We start from the raw sequence: 14,870 nt of genomic DNA on the forward strand, positions 1-14,870 counted from the left end.
CATTTTTCAGTGTCTCTAAAGAGAGCTCCAGGCTTTGTCTGGGACCCTTGCAAGGTTGCCAATGGCTGTAAGGGTCAGCAGAGCTCGTGGCTGTTTTTGAGACCCCATTAAGAAACCTGAATCCCATACCCTTAGTTCTGTCGAAAACTAAAACGAAGGGGCAAGGTTTCCCCGGAGGAAACAAAGTTTGGGGATCAGACAGCTAATGGAGCAGCTTGCTAAACTGTAACACTTCTTATTTTTCATTTGTTTTTTACAATATATGTAAATTTTTAATTACAGTTGACCTACAATATTATATTAGCTTCAAGTGTACCACCCAGCGATTAGACATTTATATAACTTACTAAGTGATCACCCCAATACGTCCAGTACCCATCCGACACCATACACAGTTACTAGACTATTATTGACCACATCCCGTGTGCTGTACTGTACATCCCTGTGACTGTTCTGTAGACGGTCAGTTTGTACTTCTGAATCCCTTCACCTATTTCACCCAACCCCCCAAGCCCCCTCCCATCTGGCAACCATCAAAATGTTCTCTGTGTATCTCTGAGTCTGTTTCTGTCCTGTTCTTTTATTTATTTATTTTTAATTTTTTTTTTTTTTTGTATTTTTCTGAAGCTGGAAACGGGGAGGCAGTCAGACAGACTCCCGCATGCACCCGACCGGGATCCACCCGGCACGCCCACCAGGGGGAGATGTTCTGCCCATCCCGGGAGTTGCTCTGTCGTGACCAGAGCCACTCTAGCACCTGGGGCAGAGGCCAAGGAGCCATCCTCAGCGCCCGGGCCAACTTTGTTCCAATGGAGCCTTGGCTGCGGGAGGGGAAGAGAGAGACAGAGAGGAAGGAGAGGGGGAGGGGTAGAGAAGCAGATGGGCACCTCTCCTGTGTGCCCTAGCCAGGAATCGAACCCGGGACCTCCGCACGCCAGGCCGACGCTCTACCACTGAACCAACCGCCCAGGGCATGTTCTTTTATTTTGTTTTTGGGGGGTTGCGCACATAAATGAAATCGTATGGCATTTTTCTTTCTCTGTCGGACCCACTTCACTCAGCGCCGTACCCTCTGGGATCACGCATGTTGTTGCAAATGGAAAGATTTTATTCCCCTTTATGGCTGGGTCGTAGTCCATTGTATATATGCACCATTTCTTCTTTATCTGTTTCCCTATTGATGGGCACTTAGGTTGCTTCCATATCTTGGTCATTGTAAATAACGCCGCAAGCGATGTAGGGATGTACATGTCTTTTTGATTTAGTGTTTTGAGTTTCTTTGGGTAAATACCCAGAAGTGGAATTGCTGGGTCCTCCTGTGTCTTTCGTTATAGCCTTCGTTCCAAAGTCTCTTTTGTCTGGTATAAATATGGCTACCACAGCTTTTTTTTTTGTTTGGCTGTTTGTTTCCATTTTCATGAAATGCCTACCTTCCTCTCTGTGCTCTCAGTCTGTGCGTGTCTTTTGATCTGAAGTGAGTCTCTTGTCAGCCCCAATAGGTAAGGGTCTTATTTTGTTATCCATGCAACCACCGTGTATCTTCTGATTGAAGCATTTAATCCATTTGCATTTAAAGTAATTGTTGATAGATATGCATTTATATCCATTTTATTATTCATATTTTTTAGTTTTTGTTCTTCTTCCTTTTAACAATTCTTGTACTACGACTTTGCTGCTGGTGAACTTCTTTAGCTATTTCTTGTCTGGGAAGCTCTTTTATATGTTCTTTGATTATAAAGGACAGTTTTTCTGGGTAGCCTGTGGTTGTAGGTTCTTGCTTTTCATCACTTTGAATATTTTATGTCACTCTCTTCTGGCCTGCAACGTTTCTGTTGAGAACTCAGCTGACAGTCTTATGGGAGCTCCCCTGTCGGTAATTAATTGCTTTTCTCTGGCTGCTTTTAAGATTGTCTCTTTGTCTTTAACCTTTGGCATTTTCATTGCGATGTGTCTTGTTGTGGGCCTCTTGGGGTTCATCTTGTTTGGGACTCTCTGTGCTTCCTGGACTTGTATGTCTATTTCTTTCATTAGGTTAGTGAAGTTTGTGTCATTATTTTTTTCATATAGGTTTTTCAATGCCTTGTTGTCATTCTTCTCTTTCTAGCATCCCTCTGATGCGAATGTTGACTCGCTTAAAGTTGTTCCAGAAGCTACTTCAACCATCCTCGTTTCTTTTTATTCTTTTTGCCTTTTGCTTTTCTGATTAGGTGTTTCTTCTTATCTTCCACATCTCTGATGTGATCCTCTGCTGAATCTACTCCATTACTAGTTCCCTGTAATGTTTGCAAGGTTGCATGTATCCTACAGTCCAAATTCTTGATAAATTGTGGAGCAGGCATTTCTATATGCATGTACATACACTGCTCACAAAAATGAGGAGATATTTTAGAGCTTCATATTCATTTTGAAAATATCCCTTAAGTTTTGTGAATAGTATATTTGTGAGTTGGGAGAAAAAAGGCAAAGTATTAGCAGGTGTTGGCTGTCCCTACAGATTTTAATGGCTAATAATTTCGCTTTCCAGCCTGTAACTTTTGCCCATTTTCCAAATTTTGTATCATAAACCTGCATTTATTTTATAATCAGACAAGGCAATATGTGCTCTAAATTGCTAAGCATCGCACACCACAGGCTTAGCTTAGACTCCCAAAAAGAAGTAAATATATAGACAAAGACTACGGGGACGTGGAAAAAAAATTTTCCTTTTAATTTGAGAATGATTTCTTTTCCTTGCCCTCGCAAACTATACCCTTTGTTCCAAGTTCTAATAACTCATCTGTTTCAAATTCTCACCCAGTTATCCATCGGGTACCTACATTAACTTCATTAATATGCGTGTAGTAACTTATGCCTGCGGAAGGAGCTTTAGTTTGATGTCAGCAATTGCCTACTTGGGTATATAACGGCATTTTATAATGACACCTGGCTTAGAGGGATGAATAACCAAGGTTCAAAAAGGGTTAATGACCTGCTGAAATTCACTGGGCAGGTGCGCGCACGCAAGCACACAGAGCAAATCAGGGCTGGAGCCTGGATCTCCTGGCCTCAGATCTCGGACCCCTCTCAGTGAGCAGCAGGACACCAGGAGGAACACACACGTCATAAGGTCCATTTCTCAAGGAATCTCCTCCAGCAACAGCTTTCAAGGAAAGCAGGTCAGATGGCAGGTCCCTTCCCCGCGGGCCCCTCCCACCACCTCCGGGCGTGCGCACGCTGTCTGCTTAATTCGCTCGTGGCTCTGGGCCACGGACCACATAAACAAGCGGGGAAAGCCTCCGAGAGGAATCTTGATGCCCAAATGGAGCGATTTGTCTTCTGATATTATTGTTTGAAATTGTTTATGTCAGTTGCCGAGTTTCTGTTCTGGACTTCGGGGACCTGTTTGTGATGGAAGAAAAAGTTCCTGCCGCTGAACAGCTCTCCTCACGGGCAGCTCTGATGACAGGGCGGCCTGCTGCTGGTCTGTCCTTCCAACCCAGACAGAGGTTTGGGGGAGATTCACTGCACCCCAAGAATTATGTGTTGCTGGGCGCGCTCTAAGCATGTGTGACTCATTTAACCCTCACAACAATCCCACAGGGAGGCACTCTTGTCCCCCTCCCTTCCTGAGTGAAGACACCAAAGCGCCTCGCCGTTAAAGAAATGTCACGATTCATGAACAGAAACGTTGGGACTTGAACTCACGAGCCCCTCACTTCACAGTCCGTGTTTTCAGCGACTACCCCCCTGTACTGCTTCTCACAGGCACCCGAATTGACCAGAGCTGGCGGGAGCTCTCTGACAGTCTCTGACGGTCTCAGCCTGTCCCTTCCGGGAGCGTGCAGACTGTGAGTTCTGCCCCTTAGTGACACGGTACGCCCCTGGGCATCCCCACTTGAGGTCCGTGCGTGGTCCTCTTCTTCTAGCGTCTTGAAATCCTGTGACATAAAAGCCGTTGGCTCACAACAAAACTGGCAGTGTCGTGAGTGAGAGAGAATTCTTTCTGAGGCACGAATTACTCTTCTTCAAATATTTTGACACACTGAGAGTGCGGTGCTTAGGGAAAGCCAAGCTTCCCAGTGTTTGTGTGAACAGACCTCTACCTAAAACAACTTCAGACCGCGCCCGAGTCTCGGTCATCGAAGCCACGTTGTGGTAGTTCTGAGACTTGTGCTTCCTGGACTTGTATGTCTACTTTCTTCACTAGGTTAGAGAAGTTTTTGTCATTATTTTTTTCACATAGGTTTTTCAATGCCTTGCTGTCATTCTTCTCTTTCTAGCATCCCTTGATGCGAATGTTGATGCGCTTAAAGTTGTTCCAGAAGCTACTTCAACCATCCTCGTTTCTTTTTATTCTTTTTGCCTTTTGCTTTTCTGATTAGGTGTTTCTTCTTTATCTTCCACATCTCCGATGTGATCCTCTGCTGAATCTACTCCATTACTAGTTCCCTGTAATGTTTGCAAAGTTGCAGAGTTAGAGCTCTCTTGGATTTGAGTGTTCTCCTCTGTTCTGACCTCCAAATGCCCGGAGCAAGAAGCCAGCCTGGATGAATGTTTCTCAACCTTTCTAAAGGGAGCAGCGTCAGAACGCGTGTTAGGATTCAGAGAGAACAGCGTGTGCCTGGTCCCGGCCTCTCCCGGGGGCGCCTGCTCCTCTGTGAGGGCCACACCGGCCAGGCCAGCCCCCTTTCGCTCCTTCCGCCTCCAGACCGCGGAGGGCTTCCTCCGTGAGCTGATCATTGTTTCCGTCTCTTCTTCTCCGGACGCTCCCAACCGTAGATGGGTAGACGGTCGGGCCCGTGTCGTTCTTGGTCACTGCGCCCACTTGGCTAAGGCATCAGCGCACAGGGCAGTGGCTGGCCAGAGAGCAGTTATTATTGGTACCTGGACTCAGAAGGCAAGGGGCAGAGTGTTCTCAGGCGTCCGCGCTGCGTGCAAAAATAATTCCCGGTTCTCGGCCTTGTTGGGAAATGGGGCCAGGATCGGGGCAGAAGCAGCCTGGACAGCAGGGTCTCTCAGGCCGCACTCCCCCAGTTCTCTATCTCTGGTGGCCCTGTCTCCTCTTTACCCGGTGATTTCCTGCCCAGGTACCCCACGGAAGAACACGTCAGACCCACGAGTGACTTACGCTGCTCATAGGAAGCGTGGCTTCTCCCAGATTCAGATAATGCCTGCTAGAAAAAGGAGTGCTGTGGGTGGGCCACCCTTGGGGCGAGACGATGGCAGTTAGAGCTATAAATATGGGTCCCACAACATCAGTTTTCAGCTCTGGGAGGGACCTGAAGCTTCCAATCATGGCCCTGTTTTCTGCTCTCCAGGATCGCATCCATTGGCCAACAGCTTCCTAATGGCCTGTGTTGGACAGGACACTGGAAGGCAATAATGTCTCTATGTCAGGGTGTCTACATGAAAGTCAACCCGGGCCCTGGCTGGTTGGCTCAGTGGTAGAGTGTTGGACTGGTGTGTGGAAGTTCTGGATTCGATTCCCGGTCAGGGCACACAGGAGAAGCAACCATAGGCTTCTTTACCCCTCCCCCTTCTCTCTCTCTCTCTCTCTTTCTCTCTCTCACTCTCTCTCTCTTTTTCTCTTTCCCTTGGCTAACGATGGCTCTATGGTCTTACCTCAGGCACTAAAATAGCTCGGTTGCTGAGCAACAAAGCAAGGGCTCCAGATGAGCATAGCATCGCCCCCTAGTGGGCTTGCCAAGTGGATCCCGGTCGGGCACATGCAGGAGTCTGTCGCTCTGCCTTTCCACTTCTCACTTAAGGAAAAAAAGATAAAAAGAAAGTCAATCTGGCTGCTGTTGGGTGGGACTGTGAGGAAGCGAAATAAGTATTGTGGGTTTAGCAGCATCTTGATATAAAGCATCCTGGGAGAAAGGACCTGAAAGGGTTTCTCTAATTCCCAAACCCCACGTAACTCTTTTCATGACATTTCCGCAGTGACTCTTCAACATCTCTCTCTCCCTAGACTTCAAAATTTACTTAGGCGGAACCCTCCTCCAGTTTTATTCACAACTGAACCTTCCGTGTCTAATACGGTGCCTGCAAGTATAGTGGGTGGTCAGACAATAGTCGATGAATGAATGACGTTAGTGTGTTCACCTTACTGTCGAGTTCCCAGATGAAAGCATTCCCTTTAAGGCTCTTGGCAGCTCTACCAATTTTGCTTTGAATAATCATAGTATCAGGACTTTAACTTGTTGTTTCACTTTGATTTCTGCAAAAAGTCCGGTTTAAAAAATTGTCATGTAGATTTGACTCACCTGTTCTTGCCTCTCTCTCTTTCTCTCCCTTTCTTTTGTTCATTGATTATCAAGACATAGTAAATTTTTCACACTTTTTTTCTCAAATCTTCCCTCTCTCCTCTTTGTTCTCAAGTGGGCTTTCTTGTCCTACCCACAGATCACAATAAGAGTCCTCAAACCAGCAGTGTCTTCCCCATTCAGATGAGCACGAGATTGGTCATTCTGAAAGCTTAATGTTACCAAGTTACTCTGTAGCTAAAAAAAAAACACAAACAAACAAACAAAAAAAACCACACATACACACAAAAACAAAGCTAGCCCTGCTCTTTCTTTCTGTTTTTTTTTTCTTTTTTTTTTTTTTTTCTGAAGCTGGAAACAGGGAGAGACAGTCAGACAGACTCCCACATGCACCTGACCGGGATCCACCCAGCATGCCCACCAGGGGCGACGCTCTGCCCACCAGGGGGCAATGCTCTGCCCCTCCGGGGCGTCGCTCTGCCGCGACCAGAGCCACTCTAGCGCCTGGGGCAGAAGCCAAGGAGCCATCCCCAGCGCCCGGGCCATCTTTGCTCCAATGGAGCCTTGGCTGCGGGAGGGGAAGAGAGAGACAGAGAGGAAGGAGGGGGTGGGGGGTGGAGAAGCAAATGGGCGCTTCTCCTATGTGCCCTGGCCGGGAATCGAACCCGGGTCCCCCACTCGCCAGGCCAACGCTCTACCGCTGAGCCAACCGGCCAGGACCGCCCTGCTCTTTCTGCAGGAGAAAGTCCAAACTTTCCAGTATAGCATTCGAGGCTTTTTGTCATTGAATTCTCACCCTCTTTTTTACTATTATCTTTTATACCTTCACAGTAAAATCTCTTTCTTTGACCAAGGCAATATTCTGGGGCAGGGGTGGGGAGTAGGGGGACAGTACATAATTTGTGAGGCCCAATGAAAAATGACAATTCAAGACCCTTGTTCAAAAAATGATTAAAACTTCAGGTGGTGACAGCATCGAGTTAAACTATGCCCTTTATCAGTCATCTTACTCGTATGATTCTTACTTGAAAATGTAAAGGTGTTCTTCTACTAAAAGGTCCAGCCCTCCTTCTATGTATCTGCGTTTTTAATTGTATGTTGCTAACACTTTCACTCAAATGTGTATGTCGTCTCTTCCCTACTTGACTATGCATGCCTTAAATTACTTTGTATCATCCTCACTACCTAGAGATACCTCAGCAAATAATAAGGAAATGCTGAATGCTTTTTGAGCAGCTGAATGGGTAGATAAATACAGGACCACCAGACTGGCCTGGTGATCTTAAGTCCTCTGAAGGGTCCTGTGACATTCATTCATAAACGTAGTAAGTAGTCTAGCTCACATTTTCTCTCTGGGTCACTTTGGGACCCTACATTACACAACTATCTTTTTAGAACCCTTGGTAGGCTATGGCTTTGCAATCTTTCCTGTAGCATTTTGAACAGAACACTAAGCACCTTTAGAAGAAATATTGTCATCTCATGGGGAAAACTCTACAGACTAAGAAAAATCCTGGAGGCCTGAATTTGAGACATATAAAGACAGACCCTGGTCCAAAATGAAGCCAAGTATCATGAAATGTTCACACTTTCAGGAGCCTCTAGGATCATTGTCCATCTTTCTTGATTTACAAAAGAGGAAACGGAAGATGTGCACTGTCTTGACCAAGGTCACATATCCATTTAGTGAGAGAAACAAGGCCCGGTCTCCTAAACCTTCACGTGACTTTCAAGGGACAACCCACTGATAGTGACTTTCAAGGGACACCCCGTTGATATGGTGTGTCAGAAAGAACTTTGAGAGAATTTCTAAGCACTAGTTACTAAGTATTTCGCCTAGGTGCAAAGCAGAAATGGAGGCAAATTATCTTTTTTTAAATACAACTTACTTTGATTTTCTATGAAGTTCTGAAATTTAGCATCTGATCATCCAACATTTAAATTACTAAAAATTTACATTTAGATATAGGGCTTACTACTGTGTATGCAGAACATGGGAAAAGTACAAAGCAACGAGAATACAAGTATTATCGTGGATCTGAAGAAATGACAGCTCTGGGAGTTACCAAGTGGTGGTTTCTAGACGGAGTATAGAAGGTTCCAACAGGGAACGAGAGTCCATTGTAAAGAAGTGAGAGCCCAGCACTGTCTGCTGATGTTACAGGAGGCTTCCTTCTGCCGCCGTTGCTAAGGGCCCTGTGCTTGGTCTTCTGCTGGAATCGGAAACTTTCCTGTGCTCGTGAGGCTTCACTCACTCACAAGGATCAAGATGAGTTCAAAGGACCAAGATGAGTTGGGAGAATGAAGTCATGTTAGTTCAATGGCCCTACAACCCACTGCCAGCTCTTTTTCCTGGATAAAATTACCCTATCTGTTTTAAACAGTATCTCCTGGGAAGTGCAAGATTATTTTTTTATACCTAAATAAAAAAATATATATATCTTTAAGTTGGAAGGGATTTAGGGGCCACCCAATCCAACAACCTTCAAACTCTGCTCCACGGAACTTGGACATTTTATGAGGTTCTACTTTTATCGCTCACCCTTTTGCTGTTACTTTTTCCTTCCATGTAATAGTTCAGCTTAAAAAAAAATGTTTCCAGTAATTTTTTAGAATGTTTGAAAGTACCTAATTCTAACTTATTCCTTCCCTTCATGGGTCCGGGGACTGGAGCTCAGAGGGACTCACTCCTTGTATCATTATTGTGAAGTGTTGTGAGAGGGTGACATTCAGGTTCACTTAGCAGAGTTTGGGGAATTGTTTTCAGCTCCCCACATCACCACGGCGGAGCCATTCCTGGAGGGACGAGAGTTCGTGGAACACTGGAGGAGAGAGAGGAAGATGACTCTGTACATCAGGGGTCCCCAAACTACGCCCCGCGGGCCACATACGGCCCCCTGAGGCCATTTATCTGGCCCCTGCTGCACTTCTGGAAGGGGCACCTCTTTCATAGGTGGTCAGTGAGAGGAGCATAGTTCCCATTGAAATACTGGTCAGTTTGTTGATTTAAATTTACTTGTTTGTTATTTTAAATATTGTATTTCTTCCTGTTTTGTTTTTTTACTTTAAAATAAGATATGTGCAGTGTGCATAGGGATTTGTTCATAGTTTTTTTTATAGTCCGGCCCTCCAACTGTCTGAGGGACGGTGAACTGGCCCCCTGTGTAAAAAGTTTGGGGACCCCTGCTGTAGATGGTGAATACATGGTTCGTTACTATGAGGACACACCGTTTATTTTCTTTATCAGTGGCTATTTTTCTAGAGTTTTACATATACTGCTTCTCTTCCCCCCCTCCCCACCCCATATGGTTTTACTACATGGATAACAAACATAAATTATTTTATGACTTGGTAAAGTTTAAAAACACATTAACTGGTAGTTCAGCGGAAAAAAATACATCTTTTTAGACCATGCATTCTGGTGTTCCTTGAGAAATACGACTACTCTTAGAGACTGTAGAGGGTAATGCAAGTAGGCGGCACAGACAACAGGCCACATGAGGCTAAGGGGAATTTGCTTTAGAAAAATTAAGGATTTGGTAGGGGGAAAAAAACAACAACAGTTGAGTAGCAGGAGGATATTTACACACCTACACACACATACTCACAATAAAGAAATTAAACATTTTTCTAGTTTCCTTTTCTTCACTTCTTCTTTCTACCTCTCCCCCCATCCTCGCTCTCTCTTTTGTCTTCTCCCTTTTCCCGGAAACGCTCAGTACCTTCGCAGCAGGCTCAGACTCAGGTTTCACCAGAGGAAGCTGGCCCTTTCTGTTTGTACTGTATGTTGTATGTAGACGTTCACACAGACGCACAGCACGTATGCAAATTAAACTGCTCTCTCAGTTCGACACGCCGCCTCTGAGGGGCAGAAGCTCCTTTCTACCTTCTGGTCCCTCGAAACTTTGGAATTATTTGAAAATCATTTTGAAGGCCAGGATTGGGGAATCTGAACGAGGATTGTGTAACTGAGTGGGTTCAGGGTATTCCAAATTAGACTCCCACCCCCTGCAAAGTATACATTTAAGTCAAGTATCAACCCAGCCTGCCTGCCACTACACAAAATAAATTATTTAGGTCAGACTATAAAGAAGAAGCAGAAACAGATTCAAGGTATTATAAGTATATACTTATGACAGACATGATATCTAAAAGTATATGGATTATCTAAAATATGTAGATATGTACGATCCATTTGATATAAAAATTGTTAGAATAATTAGTTAAGAATTTGAAAAGGTAGTTAAAGTCTTTCCTAATACTATATAAAAATTTAATTCCTGATGCAACAGCAAAGTCAAGTGCAAAAACTAAAAACATAAAAATATAATAATATATTTAAGTGGATATAAAATCTGGATATGGAGAAGATCTTTCTAAATATACTCCAATGATAGAAATCACAAAAGAGTTCTTAAATGATTGCATATAATACTGTTAAATGCCAAGAATTCTCCCAAACAAGATTAGATGGCAGACTAAAACTCAGGGGAAATTTACAACATAAATGACTGCTGGGTGTGTTTCAGATATAAATGGCTTTCCCAAATCTATAGCAACAAAAAAAAAAATTTCAATGGAAAAATTTGCAAAGAACGTTATCAGGAAGTTCACAAAAGGAAAGAGAACAAGAGTCAATAAATCCGTGGGAACATGTTTGATTCATACAATGAGATATGATTATTACTCATTCCATTGGCAAAGCTTTGTTCTTCAATAGCATCATCTACTGTTAATAGGGTATAGTGTAATAGCACAGTCCTAGTAGCAGTACAAAATGATACGTCGTTTCTGGAGGAAGGAAACTAAATATAGATTAAAACGGGGTTCATTAAAAAGATACTGGACCATGATGAAACACTTGACAGCCATTAGAAATGGGAGTCTACATGGACACACCTACACGAAAATTCTTTTGCCAGTAAAAAAAAGCAAGGCACAAAACAGTATAAAAATGTGGTTTCATTTCTGCACATAATATCCTTGCTTATTTCTATTTCTGAAACCTACATTTTCCTCCACCACATGTCCTAGAATGTTTGTTAAAATATCTTTTCAATAGACCCTAGACTTACTGGACGATAGTCTCTGGGAAAAGGGTCAAAGAAATGTTTTTGCTTTTGTTTTTGTTTTTCAGGACCCAAGTAATTCTCATCAGGTGAATTGGGGAAACACTGACCTAATCAATCTAATCTAATCTAATCAATCCACTCTACTAATCTAATCTAATCTAATCTAATCTAATCTAATCTTTGGGTTTATATTGAAACTGAGATCCAGAGAGATTCAGGGACCTGTCTAGAGTAATAACTGTGCAGTAGCAGAATGAGGTCTAGAATGACATGTGCTATATTCTAGGTGAGCGATCTCCTTTTTAGAGAACAGAGTGTATTCAGACCAATAATCTTAAATTAAATGCCCATCAACCTGTTACTCTAGTTAGGCAGGTATCACAGCATCTCTTCAATTCCATCGTTTCACATGCAGTGAAGATCTTTCTTTGTTGATGGCAAACGGAAAGTTTTCCATTTGCACCGTTCCCTAGCAATGTGACATTTTCAAACAGTAGCACAGAACTCTTTAAATAGAAAAGATCCATTTCTACCCTACCGTGACTCAGTAACAGCCACAGGATTCTTCTCAAACTTTCCTAAAAATGTCATCTTTGGGTTGGACTCAAGAGGAACATTTCAGCCAAGGAGACACATTTTCCACTCTGTCAGGAACGAGCGAGCATGGGTTTTTTGGAACGTAAAGTGTTTTGCAATCCTCAGAAAAGCAATATACTCTCACCGAAACCATGGCAACAACTCTGGTGTGATGTCGTCAGAGTCTGGGAGCATTTGGGATCCGGGATCCTCCTCCTAATCGGATACTCAACTGGGCCTGTAACCTATGTCAGTTAATAACGGTCACCCAGCTGCGGGGAAGAGAATGGTACCCTGCCTGACGGTTGCTATGGAGACACTGAGGGCAGTGATGCTGAGCTGAGGGTTGCTAACGTTGAGTTGCCTACGAGGGAGGTAGCATGAAATGTTCCTCGTGTTCTAATGGCTCCTAATTCTTCACGAAGTTAACTCCCCTCCCAAATGGTGCCTTTCAAACACAAGGTATAACATGGCAAAGGTTACTCTTTTATCATCCAAATAGCTTCACTTGAAATTTGCACCCATGAGGCGAAACTTGAAGAGTCCAACGTCAGGGGTTTGAAATTTGCTTCCCTCACTTCTAACTCTGTGACCTTGGATGAGTGACTTCCACCCTCTGGGCCTCCTGAGCCGTGACATGGAATAATAATAATGCACAGTCTTTGTGGGAATTGTTTGTGAGAGGCCTCCATGAGCTGATTTGTACAAGAACTTTTGACCCAGAGACTGGTACTTCTCAGTTTTATCAATGCCAGAGAGACAGAAAGAAGAAATCAAAGAAGAAATCCAGAAGAGGAAAGAAGTGATCTCAATGAGTGAATGAGTCAGCCTCTTCCATTCACTCCTCCTTCTGTCTTACACCTTCCCCGCCTCGTTCTACAGCCCGTGTCACCTGTGTCCTCAGTGGCCTCTTCCTACAAGAGTCCTACAAAACCTTCTTTCCCAATTCGTACTCCCTCCTTCCAGAGACAGGATGTCTTGTCCTGGCTGACATTTAAGGCAGCAGGGACTTTTCAAGTTACACATTGGTGCTCCCACGGCAACTTAACATTCCCTTTCCTTCTTCAGATTCTCTAACCAGAACTGAACGGGTGGGCTTTCTCCTGAAGCAACCATTTTCATACATAAAACAGAAAGGTATTTGATAGCTTTGTGTAGTTGAGAAAGTGGCTAACTCATTAACTTCATCCCAGTAACCCTGTGAAATCATTATTATAATTTGTGATTGATATTAATATTACTACTCTATCTGGATGAGAAGGCTAGGACGCATAGGTGTGGTGACTTGACTAAGGTTACCCAGCTTAGTGGGGTCAAAGTTGAGTCTGTGCTTTCCACTCATCAAGCTGCCTCCCTTCTGCATCTTACAAAGTTCTGCCCGGCCTGACCAGTGGTGGTTCAATGGCTAGAGCATTGACCCGGCATGCTGAGGGCCCCGGTTTAAAACCCCGAGGTTGCAGGCTAGGGTGCAAGCTCATTGGTTTGAGCACAGGGTTGCCAACTTGAGCATGGGATCGTTGATATGACCCCTCGTTCACTGGCTTGAACCCAAGGGTCATTGGTTTGAAGCCCAAGGTTGCTGGCTTGAGCCCAAGGTCACTGGCTTGAGCTCAAGTTCACTGGTTGAGCAAGAGAGGTCACTGGCTCAGTTTGAACCTCCCAGTCAAGGCACATATGAGAAGCAATCAATAAACAACTAAATTGAAGCAACCATGAATTGATGCTTCTCATCTCTCCCCACACACACACTTCCTGCCTGTCTGTCTGTCTCTCTCTCTCTCTCTCTCTCTCTCTCTCTAAAAATAAAAGGTTCCACCCACCAGGTCTGGGCATGTGGCAAAGGTGGCTGTCTAAGTGGTAAGAGAAATGCAATAATGCCCATCAATCCTGACATCTCCCCTGCTTCAACCGGAAACTCTCAAAGACCTAGATTCTTCCTCCCCTGGGGACCAGCCGGTGCCGTGTTCTGGTTGCAGCCCAGCCGTGTGTAAAGCTATTCTAACTCCCATTCCTGAGCTGGGTGCCCAGTCCTGGTCCCAGCTGCATGCAGGGAACCTATTCCTGGTCTTTCACTATAGTTGATCCAGAAGTTTCTAAATATTCATTAATAATCGGTAAGCAGAGGGCTGCTTCTCTGAATTTATAATAGAGTTTACACTGACGCTTATAAAATATGAAAGAAACATTTCCCTCTTCTTTTGGAGAGGTAGTGCTTAGGGTAGTGGAGGAACTTGCTATTCTGGTCCTGAAGTTCATTTGGGGAGCAGGGGTGGAGGTGGTGGGCTGGAGCTGTCAAGAAACATTTATAAGAAAGGAAAATAGGTTCTCTCAGCCAGACATGAAAACCTGTCCTGCGTCTGGAGCAACGGAAACGGTGGAGTCCTGAACAAGTATAGCAGGTGCAGGCAGATTAGCGAGTCAGGACCCAGCGCCCAGAACCTCGAGTCAAGAGGCAACTTCAGTGCAAACACGCGGCTTAAAACCCTGACAGAAGAAGGCAAACGTCCATTTTTAAGAAGAGAAGCTTTGGTTCTGGAAGCTAACCAAGACTGACACCCAGATGTCAGAAGCATAAAAGAACATGTCTGGATGACGTGGAAAAGGCCCCAGGAACGCACTCTCCATCGGTGCCGGGAGGAAAGCCCTGTGGACACCTGGAATCAGTCAGCGACGAGAACGAGGAGTGGGGGGAAGGCGTGGGCGGAAAGGCAGCCTCTGCTCAGTTTTCAGCTACGGTGGCGCACCGGAGGATGGCCAGCAGATCTGGGGACAGCAGAGTGACCACAGCACGCTGAACGCGGGGAGCCCGTTGCTGCTCAGCGAAGCACAGAAAGACAGCAGGGAAGGAAGCCGGGCAGTGGCTGGGGACCGCCGAGCCCGGGAGAAAGGCCGCCTCCCCGAGCGCAGGCCTGCGGCCCGGGGGGTCAGGGCTCTCCCGTGGACAGGGGAGTCGCCACAGAAAGGGACGCGGTCGTTC

The 14,870-nt window shown here is 44.9% G+C and overlaps 1 protein-coding gene across 4 annotated transcripts in view; it reads left to right on the top strand.

The window, feature by feature from the left end:
- Positions 1-14,870, top strand: part of MYOCD (myocardin) — an 89,299-nt gene that overhangs the window by 13,976 nt on the left and 60,453 nt on the right. Inside the window, exon 1 of one of the 4 annotated variants that reach the window (XM_066364908.1) lies at positions 12,991-13,030. The exons of the other annotated variants lie outside the window; for them this stretch is intronic. The gene's annotated coding sequence lies outside the window, so the exon portion shown is untranslated. Of the gene's footprint in view, positions 1-12,990; positions 13,031-14,870 lie in introns of those variants that run through there. 4 annotated transcript variants of the gene reach the window in all.

Source organism: Saccopteryx leptura, chromosome 2 (assembly GCF_036850995.1).
Source record: "Saccopteryx leptura isolate mSacLep1 chromosome 2, mSacLep1_pri_phased_curated, whole genome shotgun sequence".
Classification (NCBI taxonomy): Eukaryota; Metazoa; Chordata; class Mammalia; order Chiroptera; family Emballonuridae; genus Saccopteryx; species Saccopteryx leptura.